Source organism: Petaurus breviceps, unplaced genomic scaffold (assembly GCF_028583685.1).
Source record: "Petaurus breviceps papuanus isolate PSGF00001 unplaced genomic scaffold, PetGlider_PUasm1.0 90977, whole genome shotgun sequence".
Lineage (NCBI taxonomy): Eukaryota > Metazoa > Chordata > Mammalia > Diprotodontia > Petauridae > Petaurus > Petaurus breviceps.
Window position 1 is genome coordinate 44205463 of NW_027187391.1, and position 16576 is coordinate 44222038.

The 16576-nt window shown below is 39.9% G+C and overlaps 1 protein-coding gene across 2 annotated transcripts in view; it reads right to left on the minus strand.

Moving 5' to 3' along the window:
* FOXO3 (forkhead box O3) overlaps positions 1 to 16576 on the minus strand; it is a 167292-nt gene that overhangs the window by 5605 nt on the left and 145111 nt on the right. The window lies entirely within an intron of this gene.

Here is a 16576-nt window from a genome sequence, read left to right on the forward strand (position 1 = left end):
ACTACAGAACTGGTGAGTTTTTACTTCTGAAAAAGCCTGGTTACTTGACAAATACCACAAGGACCAAAATTCTATAGGGGAGTAATAACACTCAAAGATTCTTCATAGGATTGTTTTTCTTCCCCCCAAATGTCCCCAAACATAGAGACCTAAGTAAAACAAGACATTAGAATACAAAGAAAGGCAAATGTCTGGAAGTTGAGTCCTTTGGCTAAACCATGGGAATTTTCAGGGTGCCAGGAAGGATGAATCCTAGCATTCTTTTCCAAAAGCCAAACAGCCTTTTGTTTTTTCAGTTGAAAGTCCTGATGGAAAAGGAGGGTAGCTTAGATCATAGATTTAGAGCTAGAAGGCAAGACACCTAATCATTCAGCCTCAATTTCAACATTTAGCATTCTCGTGACACTAATAGCACCTATTTTTCAGAGTTGTTGTATAGATCAGATGGTATATATGTAGTTCCTTAAGTAAGCAGTTTAAGTATGTAAACATATATATGCATACACGTATAAAGATATGTTATTGTTCAGTTGTGTCTGACTCTTCCTGACCCCACTGGGGGTTTTCTTGGCAAAGATACTGGAGTAGTTTGCCATTTCCTTCTTCAGCTCACTTTACAGATAAGAAAACTGAGGCAAATATGGTTAGGTGACTTGCCCAGGGTCACACAGCTAGGAAGTATCTGAGGCCAGATTTGAACCCAGGAAGGTGAGTCTTCCAGACTTCAGGCCAGGCACTCTATCCACTGTGCTACCCAGCTGCCTACACACACACACACACACACACACACACACACACACACACACACACACCCCAGAGAGAAACAGAGAGACAGAGATGTTTATATACTTATTATTTATGTTATATTTACACACACAAATTAGCTACTGTAATTATGGTCCTGGCTTGGGAGATAGATTGGCATGTGATCTGCTTCCCACCCCCACTACTCCCCTCAAATCACAGTCATATTCCATGAAGAAACTTATCAGCTGCTGGCAAACCAAGGCTTACTTAGGTGTGACCCCCTCTCCTGGCTGGGCTTCAGGACCAAGACAGAGCCTTCAAGGTCTTGAAATTTTAGATATAACTATAGGCCTACATCATAGGATCATGTGGGTCCAAATCTCCCTCCCCCTATTTTAGAGATGAGGAAAATGAGGCCAGGGAGGGGCTTGTGTGATTTGCCTAATCCTACAATTTGTAAGCATCAGAGGCTCAGATTATGGAATCACAGATTTGGGGATGGAAGGGCCCTCAAAGGCCATTTAATTTAACCCTCTCATTTTATAGATGAGGAACTGGGATTTAAATGAACTATCCGAAGTCATAAAGCTATAAAGTAGCTAAGACAGGATTCAAACCTATATCATCTCACTGTAAATTCAAGACACCTTTTTCGGTCCCATATGTTGGAATTAATTTGAACCCAGGGTCTAGGCTCCAGAACCAGTGCTTTCCCCACTGTCCTATGCTGCCTTAGAATTCTTAAACTCCTCTCCTCCTCCTTTAACATTTTGACACTTGGAATCATGCATTCCACAGGGCTGCCCAACTTCTTCATTAACTCTTCATTACCAGGTGGGCTAGAAACTGCCACCTTTGGTAAGTGCAAATTTAGTTTGCATTGGTGGGGGAATTTAAACTCCCTACACTATGGGAGATTAATTAACATCTAAGTATAAAGTTCCACAAATCTTATTCGGAAGAAAAACATGTGTTTACACACACACATACACACACAGAGCTGCAAAACATATCCCCAATAAAACAACCTGATCAGCAACTAACATTTCTGCCTCTCACATTCCTTTCAGTGAAAAGATAGAAAGATACTTGAGAAGGGATCTGAAAAGGCACAAAGCACAGTCTGCTTTAGATTTAAAGTGGCCACTTAATATGAACTGATGACTAGAAAGCATGTTTGTAGAGAAGTGAGCAAAAGTTGCTACCCTAAGAGCTTTTCATAGTAGCAAAGAATTAGAAACAAAGTAGTTGGTCACTTGATTGGAGGAACGGTTAAACAATGATGTAATGGAATATTACTGCACCACCAGAAATGGGTAATGAAGAGTTCAGAAAAACACTGGAAGACTTATATGAATGGATGACAAGTAAAGCAGAATCAGGAAAATAAGTTTCACTTTGACTACAACAGCATAAATAGAAAGAACAGTAACTTAAGAAACTGTAACAACCAAGTGTGGTCTCCAAGAAGAGTTATGTGAATGCACCTCTCCTTCCTTCATTGTTGGGGAGGGCATGGGAGAGGCAAGGAGGGATTATGGATGTGGGACTCTATATAGGATGGGCTACTATACTCCTTAGTTTTGCTGAACTGTTTTTCCCCCTTTTTAATTTTTTGTTTTAAGGGATGGCCCTCTGGCATGGGGGAGTAAGCAAGAAAAGAAAAATATTGGCAAAAACAAGTGATGCAAAACAAAAGATATCTATAATTTTTAAAAATTGCTACAAATGACAGGCCTCTGGCTACAAGTCGTCTTATTTATATGGGGGGGGAGGGAGAGAAAAATTAATTTAAATTAATACAACACAGTCTTGGTAGTATGAAGTTTCATAAAACAGACAGCAAAGATTGAAATGAAGCAATCGTCAAGACACACTAGCTGCCCATCTTTTTACCAGCTAGAGAGAGCAGGTGATGAAAGATCCATCAATAAATTCACAAACAAATATGTCACATACATCTGCAACTTCCCATTAGGGGTGACATTATCGTAAATGCATTTGGAATTTTCACAAATGTACTTGTGACTTTAAGTCTCAATCTGTCCCTCTGAAATGGCATCCTTGCTGAAGTCACACTCTTTGTATACAAATATGCAGAAAGCTAGCCTAGTCATGTTTCATCTCTAGAACCGAACACACCCATGGGCATGAGAGCCCTTGTTAACTGCTATGCAGCCTAGTGGAAAACCTTTTAGTGGGTTTGTTTTCTTTTTATTTTTTAAGTCCTCTTATTTTCTTTCTTTTTTTCCTTCCTCTTTCTCTTTTCTTTCCTTCCTTTTCCCCCTCATTTTTCTTTCCATCTTCCTTTCCTTCTCCCTTCCTTTTTTCTTTCCTTTCTTCTCTTTCTTCCTCTTTTTTCTTTCTTTCGAAAAAGTAGGGAAACTGATCAAGGAAATCACTGATTTTTCCCCCCTTTCTGTTGCTCATTCCTTTGATCCTGGTGACTGTTTCAAGCTGCTTTGTTGAAACTGACCTGGGTCATCTCTGGGTTTCAGAGGGTGAAAAGACAATGTTGCAAAAACAATGCTTCCTCCCCACTGTTGCTGCTCATGTCCCTCCATCAGCCTCCTGATTTGTGGAGGGCCTCAACCAATGTCCTTTACTTTGCCTCTACTAAGGTTACTGGGTAGTTTTTCTTTTCAAAATAACATTTCATAAACCACAGACTAACATCACTATTCAGTGAGTCAGCAGGGAACAAAGTCCCGCAGGTCCTGGTCTTAACTTACTACTGCAAAGTGCCAGAAGAGAAGTGGTAGTCTATTACCTAATTCAGGTGCTTTTCCCCTTGTAGCTCCCCTTGGTGTTAATTAGGTGGCCCTGGAAAGCAATTCAGAATGGAAAGGTGACACACTTGGCTCCCCAAGTAGAGAGGCAGAGTGATGTATGCCCCTGAAGGGACCTGGCTGGATGGGATGCAGTTGGGAGGGTAACCAAAACAATCTGGCAAAGGTGTTCTGAGGGAAGGCCCTGTTAGCCCCGAAATAGTCAGAACCCGGTTCCCCAGGCAAGAGGACCTGGAAACAATTCCCTCGTCAGAATGAAAAGTCTTCAGGGGCCTTCATCATGAAATGCAGAGGGGTTAATCATCATCTCACAGAGAATATACATCACTATTTTCCTTGTTTTCTTTCCTGGCTCATTACCATCTATGACAATGTCAGAGAACTTAATGCAGGTTTCATAGGTAATGGAGCTCACAGGGAGACCTGCTCAGGAGAATGCCTTTTATTTTCCCTCTTCTTTCTTTCTTTCTTCCTTCCTGACTGGGAAAGGAGTAGGTATATGTTTAGAGGTAGTCCTTGTAAATTTAACAAAGGGAGCTCTAGTGTTTTTCTGCATGCCTACTGCAGAAGAAAAGAGGTAATATGGCACAGTGGAGAGTCAGTTTGGTTTTGGAATTACCAAGGTCTGGGTTCAAGTCCTGCCCCTGACACATGGTGATGGTATGATTCTGAGCAAGTCCCTCAACCTTTCAGAGTTCCAAGCAATTCTCTCTATATAAGTTCCTAAACAATTGTGCCCATCTCAATTGGAAAAGGAGATCTGAATTTTCTTTACTAAATGATATCACAGGTCCAGAGGGAAAAAAGATAAAAATGCAGATGGGGAAAAAACTAAGCTGATTTCCCTGTGTTAAAAGGAAAGAAGACTGCAAAATACTGTGAAATCATGAGAGTATCAAGTGGTTTTTAATGAATCACTTTGACCACTCTGGCCTCAGCCATTGTCCTCTATGAAATGATGGGACTGGGCTAAATGAGATGTAGGGTTCCTTCCAGTTCTCCATCTATGATGCTGTGATGTTGGTGGGGGTAGTGGGGTCTAAGTGGATAAAGTGCTTAGCTTAGACTTAAAGAGTCTACAGTTTTCAAGATCTCAGTTCAAATCCCGTATCAGTCACTAATCAGCTATGTGACCCTGGACAAGTAACTTAACCTCTGTCCCTCAGTTTCCTCATCTATAAAATAAGAGGGTTGGACTACAAAAGGCCTCTAATGAACCCTCCAGTTCTAACTCTCCAATACTAAGATATCAGTATGTGCCAGAGAAGTACAATCATTTGAGTAACATGAACAGAACCCTTTTATAGCCCACTACAAAGGGGATAAAAAAAAAAAAACTGAGAGAAAGCTGTATTTCATTTTGTCTAATTCTTACTCACTCCTTTGTAAAGGCTCAAAGTTGTGAAATGTTAAGCTGACTCAAGTTGGAATCTGCCTTTTCTTGAATCTCTAGTGTTCAGCACAGTGCCTGGCACACAGTAGGTGATTAATAAGTGTTTACTGATTGACTAAGGAGAGGAGTAGAGGGAGAATATGAAGCAATAAAACATTCTGCTTGCTAGACTGGGAACTGTAAATACGTAAAGTTGGAGTCAAATATCCCCTGGGTTGTAGTAAAGCATAAACTGTTCCTATGCTCTTAAAGGGAAAATGTATTGGGGCAGAGAGAGAGAGAGAGAGAGAGAGAGAGAGTGTGTGTGTGTGTGTGTGTGTGTGAATACATAACAGATTAAATGTATTTCTTTGGAAAGAAAAGCAAGTTTAGAAATAAGAAAGCTCCTAGACTTTACTGTTATCAAGCAATATGCCATCAAAACAAATGCTAATATGGAGTTAACTACCCCTACATTTCATTCATGTGGGGGAAGGGGGAAGAAATGCCCCCCAAGAACTATGCAAAGCTGTACCCCTCAAAAGAAACAGATTTCAAAAATCAAGATGGTGTTGAATACAAAGAAAAGAGAAACGGGGAGGCCAAATGATGCAGCCGGTTCTAAAAATATTCGTTTATGCCATCATCTGGCGAGAGTATGTCATCCTATAATCTTGGCATCTGCAGGGACAGCAAGTTTCTGTCTAATTATCACCATGTCATGTGACTACACATGATGTTCTAAGAACGGAAAACACGTCCCTGACCCCCCCATAAAAATATAACCAAAAAACCCTAAACAAAAACATAAAAACCCCAACCTATTCAAGTGGTAGAACATGAGACCATAAATGTTTGTACTGCTGTCCTCCCACAACTTAATCTCACTGAGAAAAACATGAATTAAAAAAAAAAGATTATTTTTATCTTCGTGGCAAAGGGAGGGGAAAAATGGGAGAAAAAATTGGCCCCCATTGCTGAACACAACACTGGAAAAAAACTAAAACCGAATTACCAAAACCAGCAGGATGAAAGTCTCACAACTCCAAATCCATTAAACTCAGTGACTCTTTTCTACAGTGACTAAATAACAGTATTAGGTGAAGGAAGGCCTAGTCAAAGCCGTCAGCTAAGGGAACATGAAGTATGTCTCTGTCTCTGACTCCAGATAATTTAAACCCATTTCCCAGCCCCTGTGACACAGTAGGGGGGAAAATGGGACAAAAAGAGAAATGAAACAATGATGAATTAACTTAAATATAGAATTCTTCAGATGGATTCTAGGCAATTGTTGCAGATACTGGGGATTACATCTGCTTATCCCTAAAAGCCAAAATCAACATGGGCAGAAAGGGATTTGTTTTGCTGCCTCTGAGGTACAAGTTGGGTCATAACGAAGGAGAGTCCAAACCACTATGAGTTATTTTCATCAATAAATCTGGTCTCATTTCACTGCTCTAACCTTGAGGAGGGTCTTCTTTGTCTCAAACTTTCCTAGAGGTAGGGTGGTATAATGGAAAGTGAACCTAGACTTAAGACTAGTGGATCTCAAATTGTTTCCATAGTGGTAGAAGCCTTCAGTTTTAAACAAGACTTTGGCAGAATTCTTCTGGTAAAAATTCTCTAAAATAATTATTTTTAATAATTATTATTACTTTAAAATGATAATTTTAATTATTATTATTAATAAATAATATAAAGTTCATTTTTAAAAACCACCAAAGATAAACCTGTGGTGTTTCAGAGTTCCTTGTGATAGTTTGAAAACCATGAACTCAGAGGAACCATGTTAAAATCCCAGCTCTGTTAACTTGTCCAAACTTGGCCAAGTCATTTCATGCCTGTGAGCCTGAGTTTCCTCATATGTAAAAAGAGAGTTGGACAAGGACTCTGAGATTGTTTCCAGTTCTCTACACACAAAGAGAGCACAGATCTTAAAAGTCAGGAAGATGGGGATTTGAACCCTCATCTCAGATACTCCCTTTCAGCTCCAGGAATTCTCAAGAGTTTCCCCCATATCTGGAATTCTTTCTCTTCTCATCTCTGTCTCCTGGTTTCCTTCAAATTACAGTTAAAAATCCCTCCTCCTCCGAGTTCAAATCTGGCCACATTATTTACTAGCTGTGTGACCCTGGGCAAGTCACTTAACTTTGTTTGCCTCAACTTTTTCATTGGTGAAATGAGCTGGAGAAGGACACAGCAAATCACTCCAGTATCTTTGCCAAGAAAACCCTAAAAAGGGGTCAGAATGAGTTCGATATGACTGAAACAACCAAAAGAAAATGTTGAACAAAAATAAATAAAAACATAATAGGACACAGAAATCCCCCCCCAATGCCTTCTATAAGAAGTCTTTCTTCATCTCCCTTAACACTGATGCCTTCCCTCTGATAAGAATTTCCAATTTATCCTATATATTTCTTATTTATTCATAGTTGTTTGCATATGGTCTCCTTCATTAGACTTTGAACATTCTTTGGGAACAAAAACTGTCTTTTGCTTTCCATAGGAGCTTAAGACATCCTACCGTGTTTCCCCGATAATAAGACACTGTCTTATTTTTTTGGACAGAAAAACACCAGAGGGCTTATTTTAATGAACATTGACAGCAATTTTAATAAACAGGTAAATGTGAACAAAAAAATGTACCTTTATTCAATAAGCAAATCACTGGGGACGAACAGGATGACGCGCTCACTGCTGCAGCTCTGATTGGATGCAGCTCGGAGCACGGCGTGCATTTCACCCGGGGGTGGGGGGGGACGGTGCATACAGAGGGTACCGTAATGTAGTGTGTAGCACAGGGGATCACCTTCACTACAGTAGCAATCTCAATAGGGCTTATTTTCGGGGGAGGGCTTATTTTAGAGGAATCTTACACAGTAAGGGGAGGGCTTATTTTCGGGATAGGTCTTATTATCGGGGAAACACGGTAGTTGACTATTAGCTGTGTGACCTTGGGCAAGTGGCCTAGCCTCCTGAGCATCAGTTTCCCCATCTGTAAAATGATAAGGATAATGACATCTAGTTTACAGGGTTGTTGGGGTGGCTAGGTGGCACAATGAGTAGAGCACTGGCCCTGGAGTCAGGAGGTCCTGAGTTTAAATCTGGCCTCAGACACTTAATACTTACTAGCCATGTGACCTTGGGCAAGTCACTTAACCCCCATTGCCCCTCCAAAAAATAAAAAAAAAAAAAGCTTACAGGGTTGTTGCAAGATCCAATGGAGAATATATAAATAAAGCATTTTGCAAATCTTAAAATGCTATGTAAATGAGTTATTACCATTGTTGTTATTATTACAAGAGGTTGAACAGTGTGGGGGAGCATGCAGATGTGGTACAACATCACAGTTTAACTTAATAACTGGTCAGACACTTTCTAGGATCAGGGAGGGAGGAGATGGCAGCACATTTAATATCTACATTAGCAGGAGTGCCAAAGGTACAATAAGCCAAGTTGTGCCAGACAAGCCTTTTGTGTTTTTGCCAGAAGAAAAGTTAGGAGATGTAGCTCTACACATTTCTGTTCATGTGCCATCTGTGATCCCAGGGCAGAGGTTAAGAAAGATAAGGAACTAACTGGTTTGTAGCAGACAGGGCAGAGATTGAATTTATATTTGGTCATAGATTCTTCTAAAAGGAAAAATCAAGACCCTAATCTTACAGGTTATTTAGTGTTTTTAAAAGGTTTAATTAAAGTTTAGTGGAGGCCAGGATGAGGCAGGGATGAAGGAACAGGAAAAGGCATCTGGCATCTGTCTATGTCCCATGGGAACTTTCCTTAAATACTATTTTCTAAAATTTAACATTGAGTCTTGACTTAAAACAAATTTTTGCTTCTGGGGAGTTCCCTGATAGTACACCAAAACTCATGTGTGGAGGTAGTCAAGTGAGTCTTAACAGAACTTTTACTTTCTGTGACATACATTCTCTCTCTCATGTACACACTCTCACACTACACATACAACACACACACCATTCAGCTGAAGAAACTGGAACTTGTGTTGCCATTACCTCCTAAGCCCTGGGAATTTCATTCTACCTGTGAGTGGTAAGGCTTCTTAATGAAACACTGGGGGTGGTGGTGGGAGGAAGAGGTAAGAGAAAGGAAGTCCAAGTCCAGAGGTTTTAAGGAGAAAGGAGAAAGAATGGGGACTGATGGAGGGCTGTCTAAAAGAGAGACTCCTCTAATGTTGGGGGATTTCCATTTTTTGTTGTTAAAATCTTTAGGCTGCTAATCATTGTTAAAAAAAAACCACAAAAAGCAAAAACCAAGTTACATTTACTTTGTAAGTTGGGCAAAGGGATAATTATTTTGGTTTTATTGGGGGGGGCGGTAAGCTAAGTGTTCAACATGGTACCTAAGATGGCAGATATTTTGTTAGCTGACTTATAACACATACAGCAGGAATGGATTAGAATTTTTCTTAAGTTCTTCAAATCCCAAAGCTCCCAGACAAGCTAGGAAATTTTTAGGCCAAAGACAGAGGTTATATTTAGTGTGAAAAAAGCCAGATTAGGCATGAAGTTTGAATTTTTCAAGGTTACACTGTCAGTAATAATAGCCCACATTTATATAGCACTGACTTAATGTGCTATTAGTCACATCAAACCTCTGAGATAAGTAGTTTAAGTATGGTTATAGTACCCATTTTATGGATAAGGAAACCAAGGCTGTGAGAATAACTGATTTGTCTGGGATCATACAACTACCAAGTGTCAGAGCCAAGACTCAGAGGCTTGTTACTTCAAGTACAATGTTCTTTCCATTATGCCATACTCATAAAGTACCTTACCTTCACATTGGAAACCCTCCCCAATCCTGTCAAGTCAAACCTTACTGCCTATAATTCCTTAATTCACCACTCTATCTACTATACATTGGCTGTTTCAACTTACTATCCCTCGAATACATCAAACATGTTCTACTTGTGTTCCTTGCTTATGCTGTTTCCTCTGCTTGGAATGTTCCTCCCCATCATCTCCACTCACATAAATCTTGCACATCCTTCTGGGCCCAGGTCGAGTCTCACCTCCTCTATAAAGCTTTCCCTAGACTACCAGGTCAGAACAGTGTATATAAACTGTCAGATAACTTCTGTAGCAGATGTGTCTTTGCTTAACTGTTTCTTTGCCCCAAGTGAAGGTTGAATCTGGGTATGTGGTGGTTGAGTAGTGAATAACTGATGTAAAGACCAAAAAAAATCAACAAAATATATATTTTTTAAAATGTAACAATACATTTCTTCATGGCACCAGTCATGATGATCTTTCCCTTTTCTTAATTCCTATAGCTATCTATAATACTCATTCATCACTGAGTCACATGTGGCTTTATATTATTGAACTTGTCTTTTATGTAAGTGTGTGTCTTGTTTTTCAATGAAATTATAAACTCCTTGAGGGATTCCACTCATCAACTTCTTGTAAGCCACTAGAGTATATTTTGTTAGTGGTAATATAAAGAAGTTACACTGTAGTGACATACTACTTTGTATTTCCTATCGTGTCTAGCTCAGGAATAGGGTATACAGCAGGTAATAGATACATGTTGATTGAATTTTTTTTTTTGCTTTTTGGAAAGCAAACTGGGGTTAAGCGACTTGCCCAAGGTCACATGGCTAGTTTTTGTGTTAAGTGTCTCAGGCAGGATTTGAACTCAGGTCCTCCTGACTCCAGGGCCAGTGCTATATTCACTATGTTGATTGAATTAATGAAGTATTCACCTAGAATGTCCACCACCTTAATATCTGCCAATCCAAGACTGTCTTAGTTCAAAGTAGCTTCTCCTCAATCAATGTATTATTAGTCATTAATTAAATACCTACTATGTCCCATGCATTATACTAGGCACTGGAGACACAAAAAGCACTTTGGGTTCCCAGTATTCTTACCAGTATGATGATGTTGAGTTTGAAACCCTTTAATTACTGGAAACCTTTTAAGGATACTTCTAGGTCTAAAACAATAATCTACTGAGTCCACAGAAATCTCTTCTATAGCACTTAAGGCTATATATGGTGCAATTCCCAACTTACTTATATATTTTATATTGCTGAGTTTGTGCATCACCTTCCCAACAAGACTGTAAGTTCTTTGAAGTTAAGAATTAAAATTTATGTGTCTGTCTGTCTGTCTGTCTATCTATCTACCTATCTATCTTCAGTATCCCCACATGCTAGAATAGTGCAGGGTACATTCAAAGTTCAATGGCCATTATTTGTCAATTTCATAAGGATTCAATAATCTCCTCCTTCCCTACCCCATTCTTTGTGCTCCAAATTACATCCTTTTACCACTTCAAAATTAGGAGCTTTTTCTATTGTGTGATCTGGAAATGAAATAAAACTCTTAGTTCTGAACCTCAAGATCTTGCCCCGATAAATTGATTCATCATTTAAAACAAAAGGGAATGAGAGGAAGTGCTTAAGGTCATAAACCACATCTTGAAATATCACAATGTTTATGTTCGCTGGGTGTGACTTCAGCTTGTTCCATGCGTCATCACATTAAATGAAAATCCCTTGGCTAAGCGGAGTTGTCAACTACTTGAGTAATGGAGGGGAAAAGGAATGTTACTGCCCCTTGAAGGTTGGGGTGCCCCACATTCTCTTCAATGGCAATGACTAGTAAAGTCTAACTGCATAATTATTTGGTTTGGAGGGGTCCTGACATTAAAAGGAGAGACTCATTCCATGGCTAGAGTTGAGCATGGTTGGTAAGTGTTTGAAGGGTACTAAAGCCATATGGGGATTAATTTTCCCAAGCCACACCAAAAGTGCTTCTGAAAGGAATCCTGGCCTTAATTACTCAATAGCATGCCAAGGGCTAGAACTGAGAATAATCTCTCAGGATGTAGCCAAAAAACAGCTGGTGACATGACTACATAGACCCCCAACCCCCAATCCAAGGTCAATGTATGACTAGGAAGGGAGGAAAAATACAGAAAAGAATGAATATAGATGAGAATGGACAGTGGAGGGTACACCATGATAATGATGAAAACAACCCTTTTGTGTTAGTGGATTCAACCATAATACAGAATTTCAAGTTGTGATAAAAATCCATGACCTAGCATTGAAAATAAAAAATGGGTTAGCAGCATTACCAGCAATGAGTAGACTGGCAGTAGACTAGCTGGGACCTCCAGGGGCCTTATTGGAACTGAACTCTCTATGGGCCTAGGAGGTGAACCTACTGCCCAAGGGGTCAAAGAAGAGAGGTGAAAAGATGAGGAGGCATTTTAACCTGCTTAGACTGGTATCACCCATAATTACAGATATAATGCCTCGTTTATCAGCCAACAATCACTTATTGATTATCCTAAGGTACCTAAGTCTCTATTATATCTATCCAAACATTTGAAGATATAATTGACAATTTGTGCTTCTCATTATTTTCAGTGGTAAAGTACAAAAAAGGAAGTCTGAATGAAGATAACCTGAAAATCCCCCCTTAAACTTCATCCTTTAGTTTTTTTTTCTACCACATCTTCAATTTCCCTAAGGAATCAAACTATACCAATCGTTAAGTTTTCATACAAGCATGTATAAATATATATATATGTATGTACACTTTATTATCTTATCTTCTAGCCATCTGTATTTGTAACAAAAAAGATGTCTATGCCAATGAGTATTTACTAAACTACTATTATGTACCAGGCCCAAAGAATGAAACCATCCCTATCTATAAGGAGCCTGCATCATTGCCATGACTAGAAGTTAGTTTTATTTCTTAGATTCACAGAGTGCTATTCTCTGGAACTTTTATACTAAGCAAAAGCAAAGCAATTTCTATACCTTAATCCCAAATGGTGAAAGGGTCGCTCACATTTCTAGAGTAATTTAAGGTTTATAAAGCACTGTTCTCACACAACAACTCCAAAAAGGTAAATAGTGCAAATATTAACCATGTTTATTTTGTAGATCTAGAAACTGAGCTTTGGGGAGGGGTGATCTGCCCAAAGGTCACCCAATTAGTATTAGGAGGACTCAAATGTAGGTCTTCTAATTCCAAGTCTCAGGCTTTCCCCACTATGCCAGTCAATTAAAAATGAGAAGCTGAGAGAAAAGCTTAACCGCTGGAATCCATAATCAGTCTTCAGTGCCTTTCTATTGCTGGTGAGGGGGGGAGGAGGAAGGGGGGACGAAGGGGGGGGCAGGTAGTATACAAATACCTACTGTTTGATTTTTTTATTTAAAAAAAAAAAAACAAAAAAGAAAAAACCCAACCCTCAAATTAAGAGGTAATCAATCAATCAGGGGATCTACTATAGCCAAAGCTGTGCAAGAGGGGGCAGCCAGGATTTACTCTTCTAGGGCAACACAAAAATGATGGCAAATAGAGCAAGAGATTTGAGGTCTCAACAATAGGATGAAAAACCTAATTTCCCCCCCTTTCTTTCGAGGGAATTGATGAGATCCTGGGAGGCTAGGTATAATGGAAGAGAGATAGGATTAGGATTCTCTTATGATACCCTTTTCTGAAGTTGATGAAATAGTTTCTCATATGCACTCAATTCATAAGCATTTATTAAGTGTACAATGTTAGGCAGTGGTGATACAAAGTAAGAATAGTCCCTGCCCTCAGGGAGCTTACATTTTCCTGAATGTAAGCAGGAATGGCTAAAATGCCTTGATTACTAATGTGCACTCATCAGTCTTAATTAAGGTGTAGGGTTCTTTATCAAGCACAATTTTAAAGACCCAATTGAAACAATTTAGGTCCTGAACACCTGCCTACTCCCTCACCCCACTTTGACCAATGAGTACCTGTCTGTCTCTGGCGAGACATATATATATATATGAGAGATATATAGCCATATCAAGAGATATACAGCCATATCAAAATCAGGCAATTTTCATTTTATTATTAAAGAACCCCCAAAGGATTCTGGATTACTGAAGCATCCAGGTATAAGGCTGGCTGTTCTTGGCATTTCCTTCATCTTGAAATTTGCTGAAGTATACTCTTTTCATTTAGTTGTACTTTTTTTTTTTTTGCCAAGTTGGGGGTAGGGGAAGACAAATTATGGGTAAGTGACTTGCCAAGGGTCCCACAACTAGAAAGTGTATGAGGCTGGATTTGAATTCAGATTCTCCTGACTCCAGAGCCAGTGCACCACCTAGCTGGCCTTTTAATAAGATCGATGAAACAATTAGGTATTATTAAACCTTAAAGGCAGCATGGAAGAGAGAGACCTGGCCTTGGAGGAAGAAGAGTTAGGTTCCAGTCCTACCTTGGAAATATCAGCATGTCATTTAATTTCTTGGGCAACTCTCTTATGTTTGTAAGGTTCAGAAAAAAGTGCCAACTTGCACTGAGAAAGGAAGCAGCTTCCATGTCAAAAACAAAATCGCTAAACTAAGGATCGTCTCATTGGCAAGGCCTCTTAAATCAACAGCACTTCTCAGACTAGAACATCCCAGGGTTACTGATTGAGAAACAAGGGCTATGGACTGGACCCAAATGATAAGACATCCATGAAGTTTGTCAAAGATGCTAGAATCACAAAGACCTTATGATATTTGTCCTATAGCTTTTCATGGAGATGCATACTATGGTCCAAGCCCATGTTCCACCAGTTTAGGATGGGGATTTCCTAAGGAGAAAAGTATGTGTCTTCTTGGCATTCTAGAGCGTTTCAAGTGCTAGAAGGGACTAAACAAAAATTCATTGTAGAGACTGAAGGTTAAGAGTCTAAAATTCTAATAGCAAGTTGTACATAACAGATTTGCAGATTCATGTGCTATCATCTTTTTATTATACTATATTATAGAAATGCTTTTTTTATTCCATAAATTTAAAATAAATTAAAAAAAACTCTAAAGCTTCCCCCATCCCTATTAGACTTAGCATGTCTATAATTACTTCAAAAGTTGAAGTGGGAGTGGGATAGACTTGCAAAGCAAAATTAATTTTTACTCATTTACATTAAAAAAATAAATATGTCAGACAGCACTTTCCAGAAGGAAGAAATAAGGAGATAGTGACAAGTTAAACCAACAATGGGATTCTTCGAACTCCAGAAAGGTTAAGAATCACTAAGACAGGGGCGGCCAGGTGGTTCAGCAAGTAAGAGCACCGGCTCCAGTATTGGGATGACCTGGAGATAGAATCCTGGGCTCAGACACTCAGCACCACACCCAGAAATAACTGGCCGTGTAACCTTGAGCAAGTCACTTAACCCCGATTGCTTAAAAAAAACAAAACACTAAGACAGAGCAAAATATGAAGCTTGGTTGTATGTTGGTACAGTAGAAAGGGCACTAAACTTGGAATCAGAAGATGAGGGGTAAGGGTGGGGGGAGGAGTTAAGTCCTGGCACAGCAATTTACCAGCTGTGTGACATTAGGCAAGCCACTTCAGCCCTCTAAGGCCCTTTCCACCTCTGAGCTCTGATCTTGTGATAATGATTACAATGTCTCCAGTGAGGATAGTGAGGCAATCTCCTTGGAGTATGCCCCCTGAACTCTTGGGGCTATCAGGCTTGCTGAGTTGGCAATGCCAGGCCGTATCATGACAACCACTCTCTCATTCCCAGTGAAAGCAGAGTTGGTCTGAGGGTGCATTACACATAGGCAAGCATGAAACGTTTGCATGCCCTACTAATAGGGAGTATGGGGGCTTCTTGGGGTGTGATGAGCAGTAGGTGTTCTACCAAGAGCCTATCAACTGCTTGGAAATTGGTCTGTGCAAAAATTATTACCAAAGATTTTTTTTTCCTTTGCAACTGAGAAAATTTCCCAAAAGGCATTTATGAGAAATTTCTCCTTCCATGCCCAAATCCAGGAAAGTAACAATTACGCAGCAATTTTGGTTTTTCTGTCTACCCCCTACCTTCAGTCATTTATTCTTTACAAGAGGCCCTCTTACCAACATAGGCCATCTCCTCCCCCACCTCCCCTTCCAGGAAGCTAGGTTTAACTATGATAATCTGAAGCCTAAGGAGCTATTTATAAGCCCCCACATTCAGCAGACAGGTCCAAAGTTATCTGAGAGTAGTAGCCTCTTCACTGACAGATGCACAGAATGCCATGAGCACCAGAGGCTAGCAATACTAGTAGCCTTCAAGTGTGGGATGCCAGAGCCTTGGAGAAAAGAATGTCCCTAACTTAGAATGCCAGGCTTCTCCATAGGAAAACTCTTTCCTACAGCTGTATCAACTTCCTTCTGCTGGTTGCCAGCAATGAAAAAGACCCAGACAACTCTTCCCTTTCTGAATGACAAAAGTTCAGACTCTGGACTTTTGAAAAGCCTGTGGTGAATGAGGGTTCCTGGGGAGGGAAAGCATCTTTCTTCAGGAAAATCTATTCAAAGCAGAGGCCGTAGAGTCAGAGGCGTGCACAAGCAGGCAAAAACCCAACAAGGGGCCACTTTACGGAGGCTCAGTCGTCGCCAGAGGTCAGACTGTGCTTCCTTGGAATGCAAATAACCACCTGGAGAAAAGGCAACACTGACCTGGTGTACACTAGTCCTAAACCTAGCATTAAACAAACAGAAAAAGATAACTGGAACAGCTCAAAGCAGCAACTTCTGAGAAGCAGGCAGGGTAGAAATCCAGAATAAACAACCTGCAAAACTACTATTCCCTTACTATGACGTTTAATCATGGGATCTCTCACTGGTGCTACTGAATGAATGACACGTAACAAACACGTTGG